Raw genomic sequence first — 12,321 nt, forward strand, 5'->3', positions numbered from 1 at the left:
AACTTTGGAAGAAATCTCCCCAAAGGTAGACTACTACTTCCGCACATGCTCAGGAATTCTGGAAAACATGCTATGTGGGAAAGGTGTTCAGGAGAGAACCGAGATGGAGGTGGCAGCAGCAGCAGCAGCAGTGACAGGTGTTTGGAGGGGCAAACAAATCTAGTCCAGTCCACCTTGAACTTTTGAAGAAATCTTCCCAAAAGTAGACTGATCTGCCCCACATGCTCAGGAATTCTGGACAACATGCCAAGTGGTAAAAGTGTTTGGGGTGTATCAGAGGGAGCCCTGCTTACCCAGATTGGGCTGCCATGCTAGTGTTCTGGGAGTCATCAGCCCTCATGGCTACCATGCTCCTCTGCGCAGCGCAGGGGGCCAGGGTATACGTGGAGCAGCAGAGCTTGCTCTCTGTAGTGAAGCTGTGGACCTCTGCCTTCAGAGAGGAGACAAAATTCATTGCCACTAGGTATTTGGGCTCCCAGCTTTTGTAAAAGACATGTACTGCTTTTGTAAAAGACATGTACTGCTTTCTCATATTAAAAAAAAAATGGAAGATAAAAGGGAACATCTGTAGATGACCCGCTCACAGTGACAGAGACCAGAGCCCGCTGCACAGCGAGGCTGGTGCCGGGGCCTCTGAGGCCAGGATAGGAGCCTGGCAGGCGGCAAGGCCAGTGCCAGGGTCAGTAAGGCCGGGATAGGACACTAATGTGTGGCGAGGCCAGTGTCAAGGCCAAGGAGGCTGGGATCAGAGCCTGCTTGTCATGTGAAAAGGCCCGTGCTGGGGCCTTAGAGGCCAGGATAAGAGCCTGCCATGAGGGCGAGGCCAGTGTCAGGGCTTGTGAGGACAGGATCGGAGCCTGCCTGGCTGTGAGGCTGGTGCCAGGGCCAGTGAGTCCAGGATTGGAGCCTGCCATGAGGCAAGGCAGATGCTGGGGCCAGCAAGGCCAGGATGGAAGAATGCTAGGTGGCGAGGAAAGTGCCAAGGCCTGTGAGGCCAGGATTAAAGCCTGCCATGAGGGCCAGTTTCCGGGCCAATGAGGTAGGGACTGGACCTTACCCTGTGGCAAGGCTGATGGCGGGGCCTGTGAGGCGGGGATCAGAGCCGGACATGCAGCGAGGCCAGTGCTAGGGCCTTTGAGAGTGGGATTGGAGCCTTCAATGTGGCATCCACAGGAAAATATCGCAGAAAATAAAAAATCAGATGCTTTCCCTAATATGCAAAAACTAGGAAGAAATGGGTAATAAGAGGAAATCTAGTTAAAGAAAGAGCCCTTTGGAGGGGCAATTAAGGAGATCTATCAAAGGGGATGGGAGGGGGGAAGATGGAATCTCTTTAAAGCACGGGATACTCTTAAACAAATATATCAAAGCCAGTCACTAAATCAAGTATGGGATCGAGGGAGGGAGAAGAAATGGAGTGGGAATTGGATAAAGGCTAATTGGGTGATGTGTGCTTGTATATCCTCACAAGTCTTGTATTCCATTGAGATGCTTGACTACAATGCACCAATAAAATATATTTTAAAAAATTGGGCAGGGGGTGTAGCTCAGAAGTCAAATGCCACTGGTTTCCATCCTCATACCTGAAAAAAAATATATATGTGTGCGTGTGCATGTTTGTGTGTGTATGTGTGTGTGTGTTTGTGTCTCTGTGTGTGTCTCTGTGTGTATGTACATAATATATTTTTAAGTAATGTTTCACACTCACTAAATTTTGTTTTTTAATTTCCATTTTTTGAGAATCTTTGTGCTTTTATTCATAACAAATTTATTAACTTACATTCACACCAATACTGTGCAAGGGTTTTCAGTCTTGGCCATGCCCTCTCCAAAATTTAGTTCTTGTCTTTTTTTTATCATATCCATCTGAAAATTCTGGGTTGGTAGGTGATTGCAGTTTTATTCACATTTCCTGGTCAAAGGGTACAAAGTTATACCTAGAAGGAATGTGTTCTGATATTATACTGAGACATAGAATGACTTGTAGTTAATACTGAAGTGGGAGTATCAAAATAGATACTTTGATTTTCACTCAAAGAAATGATATATGTTTGAGATAATAGTTGTTATAATTATCTTTATTTAATTGATATGCACTATATACAAAGAGTATCCCATAAATATGTAAAATCTGTGTCAAAATAAAGTAAAACTTTAACATAAATAATACCTATCTTAAAATTACTTTCTCTCCAAATCTTATCTGAAATTAAAGCTCCCTCTTCAACCATCTATTCCAGTTAAAGAAAAGCACAATTATTAGAGATGTACTCATTTTTCTGTCACCCTTTTTCACTTTTCTTTCTATTATCACTTACAAGACTTATTTTGTTACCTTTATATTTTATGGGTACATTATAATCACACATCATACTGTGGTAGAGAGTGACAGGAATATACAAGCATTCAACTCATGAAGCGTTTCCCTCCAGGTCCTATTCTCTTTCCTCCCCTTCCCCAAACATGGCTTTGAGATTGTCACTGGTAGTTTAATGGGTTTATAGCATTATTTCAATTGTTACCTTCTTTACATCTTTATCCCCCTCCTCCCAAGCCTCCTTCATCACTCCACTGGATTCTCTTCTTGTCCTTCAGAGGTTATCTTTGTCCCCCAATTTCTAACTATCTTACACATATGATAGAAAATACATAACTTTTTCACTTTTTGAGACTATTTTTGGTCAGCATATTTCCAAATCTCATTATAATACCAAAATACATAAACACATCTTGCCTCAGCTCAGGGTATAATAATAATCCTCTACTTTTACCCCTTCTTTTGTTCTTGAGCACCTTCAGTGATGCTAGCTTATGATCATTGAATCAAATCAAATTGAATTTTAAATGTCATTCTGAAGCTAATTTAATGTAGTAATTAAAATAACTTATAGTTCAATCATTTCCAGTTTTTAATTTAGGTCCCCTCCCTTGCTCTCCTTTTTGCCCAGCACTTCATACACTGCACTGCACTTTGCAGTGGAGGAGGACAGTATTGAGAAGGATCCTACAAGAACCTTTCCTCAGGACATTTATATTGTTAACAGGGAGACAAGAATAAGACTTTTTAAGTGGCTGTCAAATTTCAGCCTAATAATAAAGTCTGGAGAATTACATTTTTGGTATATATGAGTTTAGTTTAAAAGGTGTCAGTTAAATGGTGTCATATGACAGAAATGTGCTCAAGTGGAAAAGTCCTACAGGCAGTTAAAATTCAAGACTGTAGCTTATAGAATGGCAAAACTAGAGATTAAATGAATTGAGTGGAAGTGAGTGTATTTTTTTTAATTTACTTACACAAAGAAAAAAACTCAGTAGAATTAAGATGACTGAACACCTTTGGCAATTTTGAGTTGATCCACATAGTAGAACCAGACCACATATCTTCCCTGACTGCTCTGGCACAAATCTCCTACCTTTCCCAATGCTCTCTTCTTATTAAATGACATAATAAAACTTTTATACATCTTTTTTATAACATAGGTGAAAATTTTCTAGCTATAAATTGGGTATTGATAGATGACACCATAAAAAGATCAACAGAGTAATCTGTTAATTAAGCAAAGCTAAGTTTATTGGTCATGCTGAAAAAAATAAGTCTTGAATCTTTATAGTATTTCAGAAGGAAATGATCAAAGGGGATATTTCTAGGACTCAGAGTCAGATAAAAAAGATTATTTCAGTACTTTCAAAATAGGAGAGTACTTAGGGCAAAGATTGTAACATTGATGGGCACAGTAAAATGAGGGTGTTGACATGTAAAGAGTGCTCAAGTAAACAAGCTTTTAAAAAACAAATTATCTCACCTTATAATAAGAAAGTAGTTTTAGATTATCCAGTTGGGCCTAATTTAGGCATATAGACCTAAAAAAAAAGCATAAGAGGTAGGAGAAGGGTCAGAAATATACATATGGGAGAGAAGAGGCAGATGAAGATCATGGAACCTGGGTAAGTGGTCACCACTCCAGGCTGTGAGTGGACTCTAAGATCTGGGAACTGTCTATAGCCTATAATTAGCTCTTATATATTTACTCTGACCACTTCAAGGATTTGACTTCTGCCAACCACCCAAATGAGCAAGGAAATGCTTCTGTACTCAAAGATTCCACAATGTTATCTGCTGACTTCTTTTCAATTTTATGAGCCTAACAGAAAAACCAGCAAAGCCACACTATACCTAATCTGATACACAGAAGTGTGATGTGACTGAATCATGCTACTTTCAAACCCTCAATTGTGATAATCTGTCCTGATATCAGCAGCAAATCAATACATAGACAGATCATAACCAGAAATACCCAAGATCAGTTGAAATAAATCTATTGGTAAGAATTTAGACATGAGTTTCTTTTATTGGAAAAAAACTACTCAGTTAATTTGAATAAGTTGTTCGAAGAGGTGAGGGCATAACCAGCTTGTCTCATTGGTGCACAGGATTTTCTTGTTTCTTAGCACTCCAAATCACAGTTTCTGGAAAATCTCTGGATCTGGCACAAACTGAGACATTTGTTCATTAAATTTGCTGCCTTAAATGAAGCCAGAAGCTTATGAAATATATAATATGCTTCTGGAATTTAATCTTAATAAACTTTTTAAATATATTTTGAATTTTTTGCAAATCAGCTGTCATAATTATTCATACAGTACTTTACCTGAACTGTGTTTATTTCTTTGTGCATTTTCATATAGCTTTGTAGATGACTGGAACACAACTAAAATTTTCATGCATTTTTTTTTTCTTAAAGAAAGTTCATTTTTGTCACTTGTACAGTGTGTGTGTGTGCGTGTGTGTGTGTGTGTGTGTGTGTGTGTGTGTGCGGTACTGGGGTTCCTGGAAACCCTTCTACCTCCGGGCTACACTCCCTGACACCTATATTTTATGATTTTATTCGGAAAAAAGGTCTCATAAGCCAGCGAGGCTGGCTTCAAACCTGCGCAATCCTCCTGTCTCCACCTCCCAAGAGTGGGGATTACAATCCTGCGCCACCATGCCCTGCTGCTTGTACAATTTTGTTTCTTTGATTTGGTACTGGGGATTAAAGCCAAGAACATTATACCTCTGAGTTTGACCCCAGACTTAATTCTATTTAATTTTAAACAGACTCTTGATAAGTTGCTGAGTGTGTCACTTAGTTGTTGAGACTGTCCTTGAAACTTTAATCTTTCTGTATTAGCCTCCCAAGTACTGGGGTTACAGGTATATAACACTATACCTGGCTGCTTGCACACTTTTTATTAGCCATTACGGACTGGGGCTCTTCCAAAAAAGCTATTTTCACAAATAATATCCCAAGCTATGAAGCCTTACTTCTTAGAATACATTGAATCTCCTTTAATATATTTACAAATTGTTTTTTATTTGTGCAAAAGTAAATCTGTATAGTTTTATATATGGAATATTTATGCAGCATAATGTGAATATATTTGTCTTTTTTCATTTCTTTGTGAGAAAATATATGTAGTTTATCAAATATGAATGTTTACTCATTTGTATTCAAACAACATATTCTCAGAAAAACATTGATTGTAATAAACAATTTAGTATTGTAAAAGCAACTGTTTCTAGCTGACAAATGATAAGTGGTCCTTGAATATTGTAATGATTTTTTACTTTGTATACTAAAACTCTACTGCTAAAAAGTATTCATAGGGATAAGGGAAAATTAATTTTTATATATAAATATACCCTCCTATGGATTAAAAATATACTGATTTTTGTTTTACATATTTATTAGAATAAAATTTGGGAAAATTTACAAATCAAAATAGTTTGTCAGATTGCTAACCTTGAAGAATCTAATATAAACTAAACAAAAACAAAGAAAAAATACTCTCTATAAGCAGCTGCTATAGAATATTTCCAAAAATCAACAATAATAAGAAATAAAAGAAGTGGTACATAGTGGCACATGTCTGTAATTCAAGTACTTGGAAGGCTGAGACAGGAGGATCATAGGTTCAAGGCCAGTATCAGCAAATTAGGAAGACTATTTCAAAGTAAAATGGCTGAAGGTGTAGGTCGGATTTAGAAAGCCACAGAAATTCTTTTTTGAAATTAATAATAAAATTCTCATTTTTCTTTGAGTATTCATGAATCCTTACTTCAACATATTCTCCAACTAAGGATAATTGAGATATTGGTTTTGTATTTTATACAAAAATTCCTTCAAACTAAGCATGGTAGTCTGTGACTATAATTCCAGTCCTTGGATGACTGGGACAAGAGGATCATAGGATCAAGGAAAGCCTAAACAATGTAGGGAAAATTTCAGCAGCCCAGTGAGACCCTGTTTTAAAATTTAAAAAGAAAAAAGAAACAGGTGTGTCAGCTCACACCTGTAATCCCAGCATTCAGGTGGAGACTGGAGGATCATGGTTCCTGGACAAGCTCAGCTAATTAGCAATGTCCTTTGCAACTCAGTGAAACCCTGTTTCAAAAAATTAAAAAAAAGACTAAAATATAGGCGTGAGAGTGTAGCTCAGAGGTAGAATGCCTCTGGGTTCCATTCCCAGTACCACAAAAAATAATTAAATAAATAATAAATAAATGAATGAATGAATAAATAAATAAATAAGGCTAAGGGCACAGCTCAGAGATAGAATGGCCCTGAGTTCAATCACCAGTACCACAAGCACACAGATACAAGCACACACACATCCTTTAGGAAGAATATTTACTTTAAAAGCAACTATTATGGTGTATATTAAATATTAACTTTTCCAAATGTATGTTCTATTTGTGTATTTTATGCTTACTATTTGGAAAACTAAAACGAGGTTAGAAATTATATTTATCTTTATGTTACATCCTTCTTCATGTATAAATAAACATGATCATTTTAGCTCAATTGATTTTTAGCTCAAAGAATAAATATAGGGTAGTTATGAATATCCTGTATTATCTTAACTAAAATCTCTCTCTTGCCCCAATTTGGATTGATTGACTCTTATCTTTTTAAAAACTACTTCTAAAAATACTTTGGAATTATTTTTTGAAGGACATTTATTTATGATGTGCTCAAATCAAGTATTTTCTTACCAATTTGGGGTTTTTTTCTTCTTAGGGATAATCATGTCAAAATTATATTATTTGATCAAGATACTTCACACTTTTGATGTCTCTAAATTTAGAACTTCATATAAAATTGGACTCCTCATGCATCTTCCCACATGGTTATGTTCAAATAACCTACAAGTATTTGATTTATTCATTGTGGTAAGCTTGAAGCTAGATTAAATCACAAGACAGATCCTAAGAGGAATAAATTAGTCTGTTAATTCCTGCCCCTTTCTTTGACTACTTTTTTTTAATGTTGAAAAAAGGATTGAAGAGTTGCCCCTCACAATGGACATACACAAGGTGACCCATGTGTACCGTGGACTTGAAAAATCTCCTCTTGATTGTGTGTAAAACCTCTGACCTGGTTTGCCTAGACTATAGTAAATGTGATGGGCTAGTTGTTTTCATAATTTTTATCTTATATAGGATATTGTCTCAGCAGAATAGAACTAGAAAAACTTGAAGTCAGCTGTCATGTTGTCAGAAGTCTTGAATAAGACCTGTAAAAAAGGTTATGTGATGCCGGGCGTGGTGGCGCACGCTTGTAATCCCCGCGCTTGGGAGGCGGAGACAGGAGGATCGCGCAGGTTCGAAGCCAGCCGCGCTGGCGTAAGAGACCCTGTTTCAAAAATATAAAATAGGTCTGGGAGCGTAGCCCGGAGGTAGAAGGGCTTCCAGGAACCCCAGTACCACCACCAAAAAAAAAAAAAAAAAAGGTTATGTGACAAGAAATTGTGGGTAGCCTTTTTAGAAAGAGCTCTCAGGTGACAGCAAGCCAAGTAACACCATACTCCTACAGAAGCAGGAGATGGATTCAACTGGTCATCCTATGAGCAGAAAAATACTACGTACTGACAACCTGATTCCAGCCTGCAAGACCCTGAGCAGAAGATGAAGCTGTGCCATGCATAGACTCCTGCTGAGAAGCTATGAGCTAATTAACAGATGTTGTTCTAAACCACTAAGTACATGGTAATATACTACATAGCCAAATATAACTAATGCATTCATGCATGCTTTATTTTAATATACTTGTACATTTTTAGTAATATATTAGAACTTTGCTATAATTTGTTGTATGTAATAGACATTGCTTCAAATGGATATTTTAAAAGCTCCTGTTTTTTCTGTAATATGTACTATTTTCAATCTGTCAATCATAAGGATAACAATGTAATGCCATTCCAATTTATAAGGAAAATAATTATTTGATAATAAGTAATAAAACTATAATGCCATAGTGTTTCTCGATTTATTTGAAAGCAATATTGGAGTTCTGTGCATACAATTTATAATCCTGCTTTGTCTGTACCTTTTTTTAAATTTCACATAATCATCCTCCATAGTTAGAGAATAGCTCAGGGGTGAAGTTGAGATGGCAGAAAGTCAGCAATAGTCAAATCAGGGAATGGTAACAGATGGGGCTGGGATAAGAACATAGTCCTTGGCTGGGATGGCAGAGACAAAAGAAGCCTGAGGCTATTTTGATTGCTCTGGTGTATGTCAAATTATGCCATCTTCTACAACTAGAGAAAGAGGGCAGTGATTATACTGTGTCCTTTCTTAACATGGTGAAGAAAATATATCCCCATTGAGAAGATGAAACTACACTATAATCACACATTGATTTCTTCCCTTTAAGTGCTTAAATCTTAGGGTCTAAAATCACAATGCCCATTTTTATCCAATTAATGGACCCTAAAATGAGATTACAGTTTACTACACAGGATATTTCTGAAATGGTGCCTCTGGATAGCAACACCAATGGAAGTGAGAAGAAGAAAACAAAAATGTTGAGAGTAATATAGACTTTGCAGCCTTACCTAAATATTGAGTTCTGGACTTGATAAGGCCTTTTCAGAGTTTTTATAAGTTGGCTGAAGGTGCCAAAGCCTTTTAAACCTAGCACTGATCAACTTTTAGAGAAGCATTAACACAGAAAGAGGGAGTGAGGGTGAGTCAACAGACCCAGCGTTGACAGTTAACCACCGAAAGGCATCTATAGGTTGACAGCATTCAACAAGGTGGGGATGATCAGTTCTCAGAAGCAGAGATGTCTGGTCGGTACAACAGAGACTCTTCCATGTTTTACCCTTGGTTTCTGCATTTGTGAAAAATGAGAGTAATTTAAACTTCTCAATGGGTTTTAAATATAAAATACAGATAAAAGCTTAGTATTAGCCGGGCGTGGTGGCGCACGCTTGTAATCCCAGCATTCGGGAGGCTGAGACCTGAGGATCGCGGTTCGCGGCCAGCCTCAGCTACTTAGTGAGGCCCTCTGCAACTTAGTGAGACCCTGTTTCAAAATAAAAAATAAAAAGTAGGGCAGGGGGTGTAGCTCAGAGGTCAAATGCCCCTGAGTTCCATCCGCAGACAGGAAAAAAATAAAAAATAAAATAAATAAATAAATAAAGGCTTAGTGTTTATTTTAGAATATCATAATACTATAATATAAATTGCTATTTTCTGTTTTTATTTGTACTGTATATATATATATATGATATATAGATATCATCATTATAATTAATTTAATACTTTTTTTTTTTTGCAATACTGGGGATGGAACCCTGGGGCATTCAACCTCCAAGCTACACCCCCTGCCCTATTTTTTATTCTTTATTTTGAAATGGGGTCTCACTGAGTTGCAAAGGGCCTCACTATGTAGCTGAGGCTGTCTGCGAACTGTGATCCTCCAGTCTCAGCCTCCCAAAAGCTGGGATTACAAGCGTGGGCCACCATGCCCGGCTAGTCTTTTCATTTTTGAAACAGGGTTTCACTGAGTTGCAAAGGGCCTTGCTAAGTAGGTGAGGCTGTCTGCGAACTGGGATCCTCCGGGTCTCAGTCTTCCAAATGCTGGGATTACAAGCATGAGCTACCATGCCCGGTTTAATTAATTTAATACTTTTCTAAACATAAAATACTAAAGTTATTGATATTAATACTATGATAAATATAAATGTTCAATTTACTGTCTCATTTTAGTCAACAATATATAATATTCCACAGGAGAGTATAAAAATTTATTTTAGTTTTCTATCTTCAATGAATTAACACTTAGAAATTATATATGAAATTATCCATATATGAAATTTCACATGTGAGACATTACTGTATATAAATGTATGTGAATGTACATAAAAACAAACAACTGCTAGGTCACCAATTATTTCTACTGTAAAAATTTTAATATCTATTTTATAATTGCAGTGCATTTGGAATGTCTTAACCTATAAAAATGACAATAATAAGATTCTGAATCTTACAACATCCCCGTCAACTATAGTTTTCAAACATTGTTTGAAAAAGATACTGTTTAAAAGACTTACTGCTTTAATTTTCATTACTCTTTCAGAACAACTTTAGAAAGTTTCTTTTCAGAAAGGCATTTTAATTGAAAGTTGTTTAGAGATTACAAAACTATGGTATATGTACACAATGGAATTCTACCCAGCCATAAAGCAGAACAAAATTACATCATTTCAGGGTAATAAAGAATTTAAATGAAGCTATCAAACATTATATTTTTTCAAATGAATTGTGTAAAATATTCTTTTAACTAGTGTTAATAAAACATATAATAAAACATTGGTTCATGTTAGAGACCAAGAAAAGAAACACACTAAAAAGAAAAATAATATTATATCACATAACAATAAATTATTGACTTAAGGCTTTATTTGCATAATCACTAATATTTGATGAATATCTTTTCTCTATGTATATGTATATTAAAGATATATCTATATCTATATATCTATATCTATGTATTTTTATATAGATATTTATATATATTATATAAACATATATAATATATATCTATATAAATTATATATAGATATAAATATATATGTATTATATATATATATGATATAAATTATTTTGAATTCTCTGGTACAAAAAGACAAAATGAAAGGAAAAAAATATATATTTTTTTGGTGTTGGTACTGGGGTTCCTGGAAGCCATTCTACCTCCGGTCTACACTCTCAGACCTATTTTATATTTTTGAAACAGGGTCTCTTAAGCCAGCGTGGCTGGCTTCAAACCTGCGCCATCCTCCTGTCTCCGCCTCCCAAGTGCGGGAATTACAAGCACGTGCCACCATGCCCGGCTTCAAAGGAAAATATTTTAAACATGAAATGTACAGTTGGCCCTCTATATATGTGGGCACCACAGTTACAAATTCAACCAACCATGGATTGAAAATATTCAAATCTCTTTGTGTCTCTATTGAACATGTACAGACTCTTTTCTTGTCATTATTTCTACAAAACATACTGTATAACAATTGTTTGTAAAGTATTTATATTGGATTAGGAATTGTAAGTAATCTATAGAAGATTTGAAGCCTATCAGTGGGGATATTCTAAAGTTATATGCAAATATATACTGAGCCTTTTTATATACTAAGCATCTAGATTAGGGCACCCCAGGAGAATCCTAAAGCCAATGTCTCATTGATCGAAAAAGATGACTGTATATGAACTGCCTCATGGACCACAGAGAAGCTAGAAATTTTTGGCATATTTAGAACAAAAACTGGATCCACTCCGATGATATAACTGACAGTTAATAACGCTCAAGATAATCCATTAAAGATACTGAATAGAAGAGAGCACTATGACACTCCATCCCAAGATTTGTTTCATTATATGCGTGCATGTGTGTGTTTGTGTGTGTGTGTAGGAGTGGTAGTTCACAAAGACTAATTAGTATGAAAAAGTATTGATACATTTCTCTTGACTATAACAGGTGGTCACTACATCTTTAATGTTATTTTAATGGCTTATTATTATTTCACTTAAGAGATTACTTTTTACTGAACATTATAGACTTTTTAGATTTTTTCATGTTATATAATATTGTGGTTATTATATTAGAAGTTGTCACCTAAGACAATTTTGTACCTTCAATGTGATGATTCAATGCAATTTGAAATTTTCTCAGCTGTCCACCAGAAATTTGGGGCTACTTTAAACATCAAACCTGAGTTTTACATCAAAACTGAGATTGTTTATAAAATAAATATGACACATTTGTTTTATCTTTTTTATTTCACTTTAATTCCTTGGTTATACAATTAGATCAAATATTTAAGAGGGCTATCCACAGTAAGTTTTTATTTCTTATATTGTCCGGGTCAGTCACAGTTCAAGTTTTTCACTAGAAAGTTTGTCTTTTACCTGTTGATTTATACTAGTTCTTTAAATATTTTGTTTTTTAAAACTTTGTATCATTTATATATACATATACATAGATATAACTT

This window comes from Muscardinus avellanarius (assembly GCF_963383645.1).
Source record: "Muscardinus avellanarius genome assembly, chromosome: 5".
NCBI classification, from domain to species: domain Eukaryota; kingdom Metazoa; phylum Chordata; class Mammalia; order Rodentia; family Gliridae; genus Muscardinus; species Muscardinus avellanarius.